Genomic DNA, 17,056 nt, shown 5'->3' with positions numbered 1-17,056 from the left:
GGCGCCCTCTGAAGACGTGGACCTATCACGAAACGCGTCAGGGCGTGACTACACGACGATTCAGCTTGCAAGGCAGCCCAGCTTCTACCCGGGACTTACGAGGGGAAATTTGAGCCTGAGTAATTTGGAGCCATATTCCTGAGTGAGCAGAGGCAGCAGCCTTTATGACAAGCGCTTTTTATCTTTAATCTTGTGTAAGCATGAGCGGGTAGCAGGGGTTTTATGATTATAAATAAAAAGGATTTTACACTATGCAAAGTCTCTCTTGCTTCCCTGCATGATTGCCAAGCTACACTGATTGAAGAGCGTACGGATCATCACTATACACCAGAGGAGGAGAACCGATGAGTGATTACCACCAGTGGATGTATCCAATGCTTTTAAAAGTACTACTTTTTGGTGAGTACAATACCTTAGGGGGAAATCACAGACAGCTCCAATCAGCATTTGAATGAACAAACAGCTATACTGTGAAATCACTCCACACAAAGAACAGCATATTAGAGGAAGTGCAAGGACTATCATTAATTGATTCACAAAGAGTGTGGACACATGTTACATAATACCTTTATGCATACATAACTTTATAAACTTTTTCCTCAACTAACCATTGCAGTATATGAGTATTGGACTCATAAGCCATTTGATAGGCTTTTTTTAGCGCTGTTAATGTTTTATTAATATTTCTTAATAACACATCGTTTTTTACCTCTCAGTCACTATTGATCGTCGCCTTCGCGAAAGAAAGACCGAACGTGCCACTACCTATTCAGTCACTCCCTTCAGGAGATCTAGATCACCTCCCAAAGATTCTCCAATGGATCTTAGTGTTATTAAAGGACCTTTAACCTCTGCAGAGAAACAGCGTCGCAGAGCTAACAATCTTTGCCTATATTGCTCTGCTCCTGACCACATCGTTTCCACCTGCCCTCTTCTCAAGAAGAATTCAGAAGGTAATTTCTCCCACATTAATAAATTAAATTCACCCGGAACCATATCTAATCATTATATTTTTGTTCCTCTCACCCTACAGTGGGATCAAGGAAAGATTTCCATTGAAGCAATGGTCGACAGCGGCGCATGTGGCAACTTCATTGACTCAAATGTTGTAAAAGCAAATAAAATTCCCAGTGTGTTAAAGCAGATTCCAGTGTCACTCACATTTATTGATGGATCTAACTCTTCTTTCGGTCCAGTTACATCTCAGACAGTTCCTTTAATAGTTTCTTGTGCCAATGGCCACACAGAGACTCTCAATTTTGATATTATTTCATCTCCAGTTTTCCCTATAGTTTTAGGTTTACCATGGTTGCATCTTCATCAGCCTACTATTCTTTGGCCCACAAGATCTCTTTCTTTACAGTCTACTTACTGTACAGAAAATTGTCATCCTCCATGTATCATCTCCTTCTCAGAGATTCATCCTACTAATTTACCAGATTACTTACAAGATTTTGCTGATGTGTTCAGTAAGACTAACGCGGAGAAACTCCCTCCACATAGGATTTACGATTGTCCTATTGACTTAATTCCTGACAGTCCTATCCCTACTGCTCGGATCTACCCCCTTTCTCAACCAGAGCTTATACACCTAAAAGATTACTTGGATGAGAACCTTAAAAAAGGATTTATAAGGCCCTCCACTTCTTCTGCCAGTGCAGCTCTATTTTTTGTAAAAAATAAGGATGGATCACTTCGACCGATAATAGATTATCGATCCCTCAATAACATCACAGTAAAGAATAGATATCCATTACCACTCATTCCAGAGCTTATTGAAAGGTTACAGACAGCTAGGATCTACACAAAGCTGGACCTTAGAGGTGCTTATAATCTTATAAGGATTCGCTCTGGAGATGAGTGGAAAACTGCTTTTAAAACTCGATACGGGCTTTTCGAGTACTGTGTAATGCCTTTCGGTTTATGTAATGCCCCAGCAACTTTTCAGTGGTTTATTAACGATATTTTTCATGATCTGCTTGACATTTGTGTTGTTATCTACTTAGATGACATATTAATTTATTCTGATACTCTCGAGGAACATCACAAACATGTGCGTTGGATTCTGGAGAGACTCAGAATTCACTCTCTATATGCAAAACTTGAGAAGTGCGTCTTCAGTCAGACTACTATCTCCTTTCTTGGTTATCAGATCACTCCAGATGGAGTTCAGATGGACCATACTAAAGTGGATTGCATTTTGTCTTGGCCTTCTCCCCAGACCAGAAAGGCCCTTCAGAGATTCCTTGGATTTTCTAATTATTATAGAAAATTCATTAAAAATTTCTCATCAATTGTGAGACCACTTACTAGTCTAACCAGTTCTAAGATACCTTTCATATGGTCCAAGGAAGCACAGAAATCATTTGAAACACTTAAGCTTAGTTACTCTTCAGCTCCCATTCTCCAACTCCCCAATCCAATGTTTCATTTTACGTTGGAAGTTGATGCTTCACATTTTGCCTTGGGTGCTGTACTTTCCCAACGACCCACATTATCACATCCACTACATCCTGTTGCCTTTTATTCCAGAACTTTATCACCAGCTGAAAAAAACTATCCGATTGGAGAAAAGGAACTGTTAGCAATAAAGGACGCTCTCGCAAACTGGAGACACCTTCTGGAGGGTTCTACACACCCTATCACTATCCTCACTGACCATCGTAATTTACAGCATCTCAAAACTTGTAAAACTCTTTCTGCCCGTCAAGTCAGATGGAGTTTATTTTTTGATCGTTTTGATTTTGTCATCTCATACCTCCCCGGTACTCAAAATATCAAAGCAGATTCTCTATCTCGTATGAATGAAGATCAATCCATGGACATTCCACCACTTTCCATTATTCCTTCCAACCGAATTATTGGAACAACTTTGACATTCGATAAATTGCTCATTCAAACTCTTTCTAAAGATAAATCTCAACTCCCTAAAGGTCTACAACAGCAGTCTAATGGACTATTTACTTTCAACGACAAGATCTACGTTCCACCAAGTTTACAACTCACACTATTAAAACAACTCCACGATGCCCCACTTGCAGGTCATCCTGGTATTAGTAAAACCATTCTTTTACTGAAGAGAAGTTATTGGTGGCCCCATATGACAAAGACTGTTCATGACTATGTGAGTTCTTGCCACACTTGTGCAATCAACAAACATTCGAGGAAACCACCCTATGGGTTATTAACCTCCATCCCAATACCTGACAGACCTTGGGATGTTATATCCATGGATTTCATAGTAGATCTTCCTAGATCAAATGGATTTAACACCATCATGGTCACTGTTGACATATTAACCAAGATGGCCCACTTTGTACCTTTGAAAAAGTTACCTACTTCTCAAGAAACAGCAAGGGCTTTTTTATCTAATATTCTTAAATTGCATGGCCTTCCATCCCAAATCATTTCGGATCGTGGGTCACAGTTTATTTCCAAGTTTTGGAGAGCCCTTTGCCAAACCTTACAAATAGATCATCGTAGATCTACTGCTTATCATCCCCAAACAAATGGGCAAACGGAACGTGTTAACCAAACTCTTGAGCAATATTTGCGCTGTTATTGCACCCATCTTCAAGATGACTGGGTTGACTTACTTCCACATGCAGAGTTTGCATATAACAATGCTTCCAATTCATCTTCTCAGTTTTCACCCTTTTACGCAAATTATGGGTTTCATCCTAATAGTTTACCTTCTACTTTTTCTCCAAGTAATGTTCCGGCTGTTGAGAATTTCTTATCAACCATAAAAAACACTCTAAACACTCTTCGTTCTAATCTAAAGACTGCTCAAATTAGACAAAAGAAATATTACGACTCTCATAGAACAATATCACCTCCATACAAAATTGGAGATTTGGTATGGTTATCCACTCGGAATTTACGACTTAATATTCCTTCAAAAAAGCTTGGTCGTCAATATACAGGACCTTTCTCAATTTCTCATGTAATAAATAAAAATGCTGTTAGATTACTTCTACCTCCAGATTGGAAGATTCATCCATCTTTTCATGTTTTACTAATCAAGCCTTATAAATCTAACCCCTTTCCAAATAGAGATCCACAACCTCCTCCTCCAATTCAAGTTTTTGGTGAAACTGAATATCAGGTAGAGAAGATTCTTGATTCTAGGAAAAGAGGATCCTCTATTCAATATTTGATTCGTTGGAAAGGCTATTCTCCCACAGATGATTCCTGGGAATGTTCTTCAAATATTCATGCTCCTCGGCTCATTAAGCAGTTTCATCATAAATATCCTGATAAACCATGTCTCACTGGGCGCTCCGGAGGTGCCCCCTTGAGGAGGGGGGTATGTAACGCCGTCAGCGTTACTTCCTCCTCATGGAGCGCAGACTTGTCACTTATGACAGTTGCGCTCCATTCAGATTCACGTCCGCGTCACTTCCGGTGCGCGGACGTCTGCGCTCCACGTTGGAACGCGGAAGTGCGTTCCAACGTGCGGCGCTCAGCTCAGCCACTGCCCGGGCTATTTAAACTCCCGGGGATGGCGGCAGGGTGTTCGGATATTCCTGTTGGACCCTGCCGCCATCTGGGAAACCCTGGACAAGCTACAGACTCGCTGTAGCACCTCTCTCCACAACTTACTCCTCCAAAGTCTCCTGTGTTTCACTATCCTGCTGGATACCATCACCACCTGTGCGGACTGCCTGGTATAGACTACCTCCTGAACTGCAAGTATATTTAAATACCAAACTACTGCTGTATATAGATACCACCACCACCTGTGCAGACATTCCGGTACAGACTACCTCCTAAACCGCAAGTATACTTGAAACCAGCTATTACAATAACATTGATTCCTAGTATATTCCAGAACTGTGTCTCTTACCTTAGACTTGTTATTATATACTAGCACCAGATACAGCAGACATATTTCACTTTATTGGTACCAGTGTGGAGATATCCTACTAGTAATACTACTACCCTGATTGTTGAATTTACTTAGACAAAGACTTATACTTGTAGTATCCAGATTGTTCTCATTAGTTAAGCTTAAGAGGAATTAAGCTATTACTCTTGTGTTTTGTTCCATAGAGGATATGATGATATAACCCCAAACTCTTATTGTTCAGTGAGAGTGATCTGGTGGTTCATTTCTGATAAGCCTCTACAGCTGCGGTCTAATCTCATATAGAGTCCTCTCACTGTCAGGGTCATAACATAATATCCGAACCCAAAAAAGATAAAGGATATAATTACATATATCTTTTAAATGGATCCAGCTGACCTTGCAAATCATTTAGTTGCACTCTCTCAAAGAGTTGATAATCTTACTAACAACATGAATGAGTTACGTATGCAGAATGATGCTTTAAGAGATCAAAATCTGGCACAAGCCAGGCAAAGACCTGAACCAAAGGCCTGTTCACCGGAACCATTTTTTGGAGATAGAAAAAATTACAGACAATTCATTAGTTCATGTCGATTGATGTTTGAACTACAGCCACGTACTTATCATTCTGATAGGATAAAGATCCTTACATTAATTTCTTTTCTTAAAGGTGAGCCCAGGGTATGGGCTGACACCTATGTAGAAGAACACGGAGATCTCTTAGGAGATTTTGACACATTTCTTGATGAGATGTCTTTGTTATATGAAGATCCCAACAAACAGTTAACAGCTGAGAATTCAATCAGGAGTCTTAGACAGGGAAGGCGTCCTGTTGAAGATTTTATTTCAGAATTCAAATGTTGGTGCAGAGAAACTCAATGGTCTGATATTTCTCTCAGAAACCAGTTCCGTTTGGGTTTATCTGAAGCTATGAAGGATGAGTTAGCTCGTGTTGACCTACCCACTACTTTGGAAGATCTTATGCACCTCTCAGTCACTGTAAAAAATTTATCAGAAAAAACCTACGGATGATTCTGATCCCAGCGCTCAATGGAAAAAAGGGTTAAATGTATGATTGTTTTATACAGTGGAAAAGCAGCTATTATAATAAAATAATGACATAAAAAACGATGTGTTATTAAGAAATATTAATAAAACATTAACAGCGCTAAAAAAAGCCTATCAAATGGCTTATGAGTCCAATACTCATATACTGCAATGGTTAGTTGAGGAAAAAGTTTATAAAGTTATGTATGCATAAAGGTATTATGTAACATGTGTCCACACTCTTTGTGAATCAATTAATGATAGTCCTTGCACTTCCTCTAATATGCTGTTCTTTGTGTGGAGTGATTTCACAGTATAGCTGTTTGTTCATTCAAATGCTGATTGGAGCTGTCTGTGATTTCCCCCTAAGGTATTGTACTCACCAAAAAGTAGTACTTTTAAAAGCATTGGATACATCCACTGGTGGTAATCACTCATCGGTTCTCCTCCTCTGGTGTATAGTGATGATCCGTACGCTCTTCAATCAGTGTAGCTTGGCAATCATGCAGGGAAGCAAGAGAGACTTTGCATAGTGTAAAATCCTTTTTATTTATAATCATAAAACCCCTGCTACCCGCTCATGCTTACACAAGATTAAAGATAAAAAGCGCTTGTCATAAAGGCTGCTGCCTCTGCTCACTCAGGAATATGGCTCCAAATTACTCAGGCTCAAATTTCCCCTCGTAAGTCCCGGGTAGAAGCTGGGCTGCCTTGCAAGCTGAATCGTCGTGTAGTCACGCCCTGACGCGTTTCGTGATAGGTCCACGTCTTCAGAGGGCGCCCTCTGAAGACGTGGACCTATCACGAAACGCGTCAGGGCGTGACTACACGACGATTCAGCTTGCAAGGCAGCCCAGCTTCTACCCGGGACTTACGAGGGGAAATTTGAGCCTGAGTAATTTGGAGCCATATTCCTGAGTGAGCAGAGGCAGCAGCCTTTATGACAAGCGCTTTTTATCTTTAATCTTGTGTAAGCATGAGCGGGTAGCAGGGGTTTTATGATTATAAATAAAAAGGATTTTACACTATGCAAAGTCTCTCTTGCTTCCCTGCATGATTGCCAAGCTACACTGATTGAAGAGCGTACGGATCATCACTATACACCAGAGGAGGAGAACCGATGAGTGATTACCACCAGTGGATGTATCCAATGCTTTTAAAAGTACTACTTTTTGGTGAGTACAATACCTTAGGGGGAAATCACAGACAGCTCCAATCAGCATTTGAATGAACAAACAGCTATACTGTGAAATCACTCCACACAAAGAACAGCATATTAGAGGAAGTGCAAGGACTATCATTAATTGATTCACAAAGAGTGTGGACACATGTTACATAATACCTTTATGCATACATAACTTTATAAACTTTTTCCTCAACTAACCATTGCAGTATATGAGTATTGGACTCATAAGCCATTTGATAGGCTTTTTTTAGCGCTGTTAATGTTTTATTAATATTTCTTAATAACACATCGTTTTTTACCTCTCAGTCACTATTGATCGTCGCCTTCGCGAAAGAAAGACCGAACGTGCCACTACCTATTCAGTCACTCCCTTCAGGAGATCTAGATCACCTCCCAAAGATTCTCCAATGGATCTTAGTGTTATTAAAGGACCTTTAACCTCTGCAGAGAAACAGCGTCGCAGAGCTAACAATCTTTGCCTATATTGCTCTGCTCCTGACCACATCGTTTCCACCTGCCCTCTTCTCAAGAAGAATTCAGAAGGTAATTTCTCCCACATTAATAAATTAAATTCACCCGGAACCATATCTAATCATTATATTTTTGTTCCTCTCACCCTACAGTGGGATCAAGGAAAGATTTCCATTGAAGCAATGGTCGACAGCGGCGCATGTGGCAACTTCATTGACTCAAATGTTGTAAAAGCAAATAAAATTCCCAGTGTGTTAAAGCAGATTCCAGTGTCACTCACATTTATTGATGGATCTAACTCTTCTTTCGGTCCAGTTACATCTCAGACAGTTCCTTTAATAGTTTCTTGTGCCAATGGCCACACAGAGACTCTCAATTTTGATATTATTTCATCTCCAGTTTTCCCTATAGTTTTAGGTTTACCATGGTTGCATCTTCATCAGCCTACTATTCTTTGGCCCACAAGATCTCTTTCTTTACAGTCTACTTACTGTACAGAAAATTGTCATCCTCCATGTATCATCTCCTTCTCAGAGATTCATCCTACTAATTTACCAGATTACTTACAAGATTTTGCTGATGTGTTCAGTAAGACTAACGCGGAGAAACTCCCTCCACATAGGATTTACGATTGTCCTATTGACTTAATTCCTGACAGTCCTATCCCTACTGCTCGGATCTACCCCCTTTCTCAACCAGAGCTTATACACCTAAAAGATTACTTGGATGAGAACCTTAAAAAAGGATTTATAAGGCCCTCCACTTCTTCTGCCAGTGCAGCTCTATTTTTTGTAAAAAATAAGGATGGATCACTTCGACCGATAATAGATTATCGATCCCTCAATAACATCACAGTAAAGAATAGATATCCATTACCACTCATTCCAGAGCTTATTGAAAGGTTACAGACAGCTAGGATCTACACAAAGCTGGACCTTAGAGGTGCTTATAATCTTATAAGGATTCGCTCTGGAGATGAGTGGAAAACTGCTTTTAAAACTCGATACGGGCTTTTCGAGTACTGTGTAATGCCTTTCGGTTTATGTAATGCCCCAGCAACTTTTCAGTGGTTTATTAACGATATTTTTCATGATCTGCTTGACATTTGTGTTGTTATCTACTTAGATGACATATTAATTTATTCTGATACTCTCGAGGAACATCACAAACATGTGCGTTGGATTCTGGAGAGACTCAGAATTCACTCTCTATATGCAAAACTTGAGAAGTGCGTCTTCAGTCAGACTACTATCTCCTTTCTTGGTTATCAGATCACTCCAGATGGAGTTCAGATGGACCATACTAAAGTGGATTGCATTTTGTCTTGGCCTTCTCCCCAGACCAGAAAGGCCCTTCAGAGATTCCTTGGATTTTCTAATTATTATAGAAAATTCATTAAAAATTTCTCATCAATTGTGAGACCACTTACTAGTCTAACCAGTTCTAAGATACCTTTCATATGGTCCAAGGAAGCACAGAAATCATTTGAAACACTTAAGCTTAGTTACTCTTCAGCTCCCATTCTCCAACTCCCCAATCCAATGTTTCATTTTACGTTGGAAGTTGATGCTTCACATTTTGCCTTGGGTGCTGTACTTTCCCAACGACCCACATTATCACATCCACTACATCCTGTTGCCTTTTATTCCAGAACTTTATCACCAGCTGAAAAAAACTATCCGATTGGAGAAAAGGAACTGTTAGCAATAAAGGACGCTCTCGCAAACTGGAGACACCTTCTGGAGGGTTCTACACACCCTATCACTATCCTCACTGACCATCGTAATTTACAGCATCTCAAAACTTGTAAAACTCTTTCTGCCCGTCAAGTCAGATGGAGTTTATTTTTTGATCGTTTTGATTTTGTCATCTCATACCTCCCCGGTACTCAAAATATCAAAGCAGATTCTCTATCTCGTATGAATGAAGATCAATCCATGGACATTCCACCACTTTCCATTATTCCTTCCAACCGAATTATTGGAACAACTTTGACATTCGATAAATTGCTCATTCAAACTCTTTCTAAAGATAAATCTCAACTCCCTAAAGGTCTACAACAGCAGTCTAATGGACTATTTACTTTCAACGACAAGATCTACGTTCCACCAAGTTTACAACTCACACTATTAAAACAACTCCACGATGCCCCACTTGCAGGTCATCCTGGTATTAGTAAAACCATTCTTTTACTGAAGAGAAGTTATTGGTGGCCCCATATGACAAAGACTGTTCATGACTATGTGAGTTCTTGCCACACTTGTGCAATCAACAAACATTCGAGGAAACCACCCTATGGGTTATTAACCTCCATCCCAATACCTGACAGACCTTGGGATGTTATATCCATGGATTTCATAGTAGATCTTCCTAGATCAAATGGATTTAACACCATCATGGTCACTGTTGACATATTAACCAAGATGGCCCACTTTGTACCTTTGAAAAAGTTACCTACTTCTCAAGAAACAGCAAGGGCTTTTTTATCTAATATTCTTAAATTGCATGGCCTTCCATCCCAAATCATTTCGGATCGTGGGTCACAGTTTATTTCCAAGTTTTGGAGAGCCCTTTGCCAAACCTTACAAATAGATCATCGTAGATCTACTGCTTATCATCCCCAAACAAATGGGCAAACGGAACGTGTTAACCAAACTCTTGAGCAATATTTGCGCTGTTATTGCACCCATCTTCAAGATGACTGGGTTGACTTACTTCCACATGCAGAGTTTGCATATAACAATGCTTCCAATTCATCTTCTCAGTTTTCACCCTTTTACGCAAATTATGGGTTTCATCCTAATAGTTTACCTTCTACTTTTTCTCCAAGTAATGTTCCGGCTGTTGAGAATTTCTTATCAACCATAAAAAACACTCTAAACACTCTTCGTTCTAATCTAAAGACTGCTCAAATTAGACAAAAGAAATATTACGACTCTCATAGAACAATATCACCTCCATACAAAATTGGAGATTTGGTATGGTTATCCACTCGGAATTTACGACTTAATATTCCTTCAAAAAAGCTTGGTCGTCAATATACAGGACCTTTCTCAATTTCTCATGTAATAAATAAAAATGCTGTTAGATTACTTCTACCTCCAGATTGGAAGATTCATCCATCTTTTCATGTTTTACTAATCAAGCCTTATAAATCTAACCCCTTTCCAAATAGAGATCCACAACCTCCTCCTCCAATTCAAGTTTTTGGTGAAACTGAATATCAGGTAGAGAAGATTCTTGATTCTAGGAAAAGAGGATCCTCTATTCAATATTTGATTCGTTGGAAAGGCTATTCTCCCACAGATGATTCCTGGGAATGTTCTTCAAATATTCATGCTCCTCGGCTCATTAAGCAGTTTCATCATAAATATCCTGATAAACCATGTCTCACTGGGCGCTCCGGAGGTGCCCCCTTGAGGAGGGGGGTATGTAACGCCGTCAGCGTTACTTCCTCCTCATGGAGCGCAGACTTGTCACTTATGACAGTTGCGCTCCATTCAGATTCACGTCCGCGTCACTTCCGGTGCGCGGACGTCTGCGCTCCACGTTGGAACGCGGAAGTGCGTTCCAACGTGCGGCGCTCAGCTCAGCCACTGCCCGGGCTATTTAAACTCCCGGGGATGGCGGCAGGGTGTTCGGATATTCCTGTTGGACCCTGCCGCCATCTGGGAAACCCTGGACAAGCTACAGACTCGCTGTAGCACCTCTCTCCACAACTTACTCCTCCAAAGTCTCCTGTGTTTCACTATCCTGCTGGATACCATCACCACCTGTGCGGACTGCCTGGTATAGACTACCTCCTGAACTGCAAGTATATTTAAATACCAAACTACTGCTGTATATAGATACCACCACCACCTGTGCAGACATTCCGGTACAGACTACCTCCTAAACCGCAAGTATACTTGAAACCAGCTATTACAATAACATTGATTCCTAGTATATTCCAGAACTGTGTCTCTTACCTTAGACTTGTTATTATATACTAGCACCAGATACAGCAGACATATTTCACTTTATTGGTACCAGTGTGGAGATATCCTACTAGTAATACTACTACCCTGATTGTTGAATTTACTTAGACAAAGACTTATACTTGTAGTATCCAGATTGTTCTCATTAGTTAAGCTTAAGAGGAATTAAGCTATTACTCTTGTGTTTTGTTCCATAGAGGATATGATGATATAACCCCAAACTCTTATTGTTCAGTGAGAGTGATCTGGTGGTTCATTTCTGATAAGCCTCTACAGCTGCGGTCTAATCTCATATAGAGTCCTCTCACTGTCAGGGTCATAACAATAACAATTGCGCGGTCATGTTACACTGTACCCAAACAAATTTTTTATCATTTTGTTCTCACAAATAGAGCTTTATTTTTGTAGTATTTGATCAGCTCTGCGTTTTTTAAAAAAAAAGACCAAAAATGTTGAATTTTTTTTTTGTTTCTGTTAAAGTTTTTTGTAAATAAGTATGTTTCTTCTTCAATGAAAGGCACTGATATGGCTGCACTGATGGGCACTAATAAGGCGGCACCGATGGGCACCAATGAGGTGGCACTGATAAGGTGGCACTGATGGACACTAAAAATGGGCACTGATAGGCAGCACTGATGGACACTGATTTTTTTTTTGAAAAGCGTGTGAACACACCCAAAAACTCCACCGGTGCAGAAAAAATGTGCACACACATAAAGAGTGTTCACAAAAACGTGCAGACGGGTGCAACGTCAAGTGGTCCTCCTGTGAAGAGGGACCCAAACCCTGATCCCCCGGGACGTTAGGCTCCAGGCGGGGACTGAGGTACTGTGGTCCGAGCAACCGAAGCCGACACGGACCCAACTTTCTCGGAGGGACTGACGAAACAGAACCCTCCCAGTACTAGGTGGGGCTCCCCCGAAGGGAGACCCCATGAGAGCAAGTGAAATAAGCCAGAAGGCCATGTCCACCCACTCCTAAGACGTTCAGGGCTGGCCCGAGGACCGGCACCCTAATAGTCACACAGTGAACAAAACGTGCACAAACAAAAATAAGACAAAAACGTGACAAACATAGGCTTAAATAAAAAAAAGTGGGGGAAAGGGATAGTGAAGAGGAGAGTGAAAGAAGTGGTCATTGTGATCAACAATGACCAGGCCCTCCGGCCAGGAATAAAAAATTCCTCCGGTGCTAGCCAAAAGGCCCAGCCCAGGAGGCAGGTGCTAAAAAAAGTGTGTATCTGTTGCAGTGACCGTGGTATCTTAAATCAATGTGTCCCTCACACACAGTGATCTTCAGATACCCCTGGACTGCCACTCCAGGGCCACATGCACCATAGGCTTTTCGTTCCATATCCGACCCCCCAACCGGCCAGTGAAACCCTCCACCCCTGCCAGCTAGAGAGCCCTTCAAGGTTTTCTTGGGGAGAACTGCCATGCCAGTTAGCAGCCTCCACCAATACTAGCCCCTCCAGACCCTCCGCCAACCCGGCGGATTTGCATAGTCCTACCCCGTTCCACCACACAGGGCATTACCAGCTCCTCCTACCGGATCGCTGACAGAGATAGCACTTACACCAGCCAGCCAGAAGGCCAGACTAGAACTCGGCAAAAAGACCAAGACCAAGCGCAGCACCCATCCTCACCAGGAGCACCCTTCCAGATGGCTCAGACTCAACTCATCCATGCCACCTATCAGTGCCACCCATAAGTACCCATCAGTGCAACCCATAAGTACGCATCAGTGCCACCTATGAGTACTGATGGACACTGATAGGCAGCACTGATGGGCACTCATAGGTGGCACTGATTAGCACTAATAGGTGGCACTGATGCGTACTTATGGGTTGCACTGATGGGTACTTATGGGTGGCACTGATAGGTGGCACGGATGGGCACTGATGGTCACTGATAGGTGGGCACTGATGGGCATGGATGGGAACTGAGAGGTGGCACTGATGGACACTGATGTGTGGCACTGATGACACTGATGGGTGGCATTGCTGGTAGTTTAAAAAAAAAATTGCATTGATACATTTCCCCTGGGGCAGTATCCGGGTCGCCAAACACTTTTTATGGCAATAATTTGCATATAAGCCTTTAAAATGAGCACTTTTGATTTTTGATGTTCGTGTCCCATAAACTTTAATGGTGTTCGCATGTTTAGGGGTGTTCAGATCATCCCTAATAAGAATGGATAGATTAAGGGCAGGTATTCCTGGAGGGAGCCCACCCCTCCTTAAAGGTACAGGGCAGCGAAGGCGTCAGTGCGTCCCTGCACCAAGGTCATCAAATCATACAAAAAAGTGGAATCCACCCCAACTTATATACTGGTATTATTCCTGCGCTACCAAGTGTGGATGAGGACTAGATGGTAGAACTGCTGCAGACACGGAAAAGGGTCAGACCATACCCATAGGCTATTAAGTAAAGTGGGGGTGGTGCTGCCCTGTTCCTACACTCCAACTTATAACTGGCCTTTGCAGCAAGGTGCACATGGAAGTTTTGTGACAACTATTTTCAGTTATCTTTCTTAGTTTCCTAAGATATCAGTTATTGTTGTGTTGTGTGTGCCTGCTGATCGAGTTATCTTGTTTTGGTCCAGCCTAATCTCTCTACCTATCTTTACCTGTTTTTAAAGCGGAGGTTCACACAAAAAGTGAACCTCCGCTTTTTGGATCCCTCCCCCCTCCGGTGACACATTTGGCACCTTTCAGGGGGAGGGGGATGCAGATACCTTTCTGAGACAGGTATTTGCACCACTTCTGGGTCTGATCGCCATGGGGAATCCAGCCTGTGATGTCACTCCCCCCCCCGCTGTCTTCTGGGAAACACTGTTCCCAGGAGAGAGCGGGGACCAGTGACAGCACGCCGCGATCCTTGCGCATGCGCAGTAGGGAATCGGGCAGTGAAGCCGTTAGGCTTCACTTCCTGATTTCCTCACTGAGGATGACGGCGGAAGCAGCCGAGGACCGAGCGATTGCTGAGCCACGGCTGCTGACATCGCGGGCGCGCTGGACAGGTAAGTGTCCTTTTTTTAAAAAATGTCACCTGAAACATGCTAACTGTACATTGCTGTAATGACAGTGCGTTAAAGTGCAGACAGCGACATCTTTAGCAGAAACCCTAATTAACATAGACTGAGATGCACCCAGAAGTGTGTGGCTGACCATCAAACACCATAATATACAGTAGTTGTATGCTCATTTTAAAGCGGAGGTTCCGCAATTTTTTTTTTAAAGTCAGCAGCTACAAATACGGCAGCTGCTGACTTTAAAAAAAAATTGCGGAACCTCCGCTTTAAAATGAGCATACAACTACTGTATATTATGGTGTTTGATGGTCAGCCACACACTTCTGGGTGCATCTCAGTCTATGTTAATTAGGGTTTCTGCTAAAGATGTCGCTGTCTGCACTTTAACGCACTGTCATTACAGCAATGTACAGTTAGCATGTTTCAGGTGACATTTTTGGGTTCTGAATACATAGAGATGTACTACTGCAGAAAATGCCCAAAGGATAAAGAGCCATTCATATAGACCAAGAACTTTGACAACAAAAATGTAATAGAACAAATTGCTGTCATATATTGGCAAGCTAAAAGGGTGTTGAATTGACATTTGCCCAAACTACCCATAATTAGATGTCATGTTGTTGTTAAGCACAGCAAACAACCATTGCTTCCAAATGGAATCATTCATTACATACTACTTTCTCTGTAGTCTTTATTTATGTATTTTTATATCATGGTGAGCAGGATTCAGTGTAAAGTACAAACGTCAGTTTTGTTTACGAAATAAAAAATAGCAAACGTCTTATTAGCACTCTCATTATCACCTCCTAACTGTTGTAATAAAAAACAATTAGAAGATTTTGAATTCTTTTATTGTGAAAAAAATTGAGGGCTTGTTATGGAGATTTCGCCTCTTTTTCTGCCCTGATGACAACAAACAATAGAGCAGGACAGTGAAATACTCACCTGCTTACATTGTTTTGCTTCCTTGCTGCCTGTGTGAGCAAGACATCACTCCTGGCTGGTGACAAATTAAAGAACCTCCCTGCAGTAGGACTCCCCCTGCACTTATGCCAAGTTTATGCCTAGGCCACAAGGAAAAGTATTTTTAGGGCTCATTTACAGTTGCTTCGACTTTAACACACACAAGTGCCTACCACTTTAACATACTTTTTTTATGTGTTTTTTGATGCTTCTGTGATGCTTAGGTGGTGCTTCGATGATGCCTCGTGGTGCTTTTTTTTAAGCTTTAATGAAGCTTGGCAGATGCCCTGTGTGTGTTTTTTAATATCTCAAACCTGCAATTTCTCCAAAACAAAGCAAAGCTAAAGCTGAATTGAAGCATCTTAAAAGCTGCAGGTGCTTCAAGTGAGCTTTGCTATAGACTTCTTTGGAGGCTTTGAAGATGCTTTAAAGACACTTTGAAGCACCACTATTGCGACATGGGGTATAATTTTTTGAAGCAAAGCCAAAGCTAAGCAAATACAAGGTGTAAACAGGTGTGTAAGCTAACCATTTTATTTAGTGACAGGAGCTTTGACTGGCGTTCAGAGAGCTTTAACCAATTCAATACAGGGCATTTTCACCCCCTTCCTGCCCAGGCCAATTTTCAGCTTTCAGCGCTTTTCCTGACGCTTTTAGCTCCTTAGAACCTGAGCATATTGCAGCACAAACTTCACTTTCCCTCAGGCATCAGCCTAGTCAGAATTATTATTATTATTATTATTATACAGGATTTATATAGCGCCAACAGTTTACGCAGCGCTTTACAACATCAGGGAAGACATTATAGTTACAATACAATTTAATACAGGAATGATCAGAGGGCCCTGCTCGTTAGAGCTTACAATCTAGCAGTGCCTGTCTGATAGGACAATCAAGTCTGGGCAAACACTTTTTGTGTGTTTGTCTATACACAGAGTGCCTCTATACCAAGCTGTCTCCTACTTATTTATTTATACACAATTTGGATTTGTGCTCTGACATTCTTTCAGATATATTGAAGAATAAAGGTCAGTGACCAAACCTGGGTATGTATTTCAACTCCAACTGTGTTAGTTTACCTCATATTTTCACTATATATATGCACACTTTATACGAGGTGTGTCTTTTTTCTTTGTCAGAATTTCTCACTTCCTGTTTCTCCACAGTAAACTTCACACCATCATCCAAGCGGTGTTTAGTGAGCCAGAACAGCTTACTGAACAGCTTACTGAGGAGGAACAGGAAGTGAGAAATTCAGACCAAGAAAACAAAGAAAAAAAACATTTAGAAGGAAAATCAAAGGAAAAACAATGCACTAGCTTAAAGTAACCTATTTAGAAAATAAAAAACAAACCTTTACAACCCCTTTAAATAAAGAGACTGTGATCCCACCTACTAAACAAAGCAGTCAGAACAGGTTATAACTGCATGCGTTGTGACTTTGAAAATGTTTGAACCTGCATGACAAGCAGCAACACTCTATGACGTTCAGTTGATTGTGAGTCGCTATTTAGTTTGGTTGTGTTC

This window comes from Rana temporaria, chromosome 5 (genome assembly GCF_905171775.1).
Source record: "Rana temporaria chromosome 5, aRanTem1.1, whole genome shotgun sequence".
NCBI lineage: Eukaryota > Metazoa > Chordata > Amphibia > Anura > Ranidae > Rana > Rana temporaria.
This window is presented reverse-complemented; position numbering follows the sequence as displayed.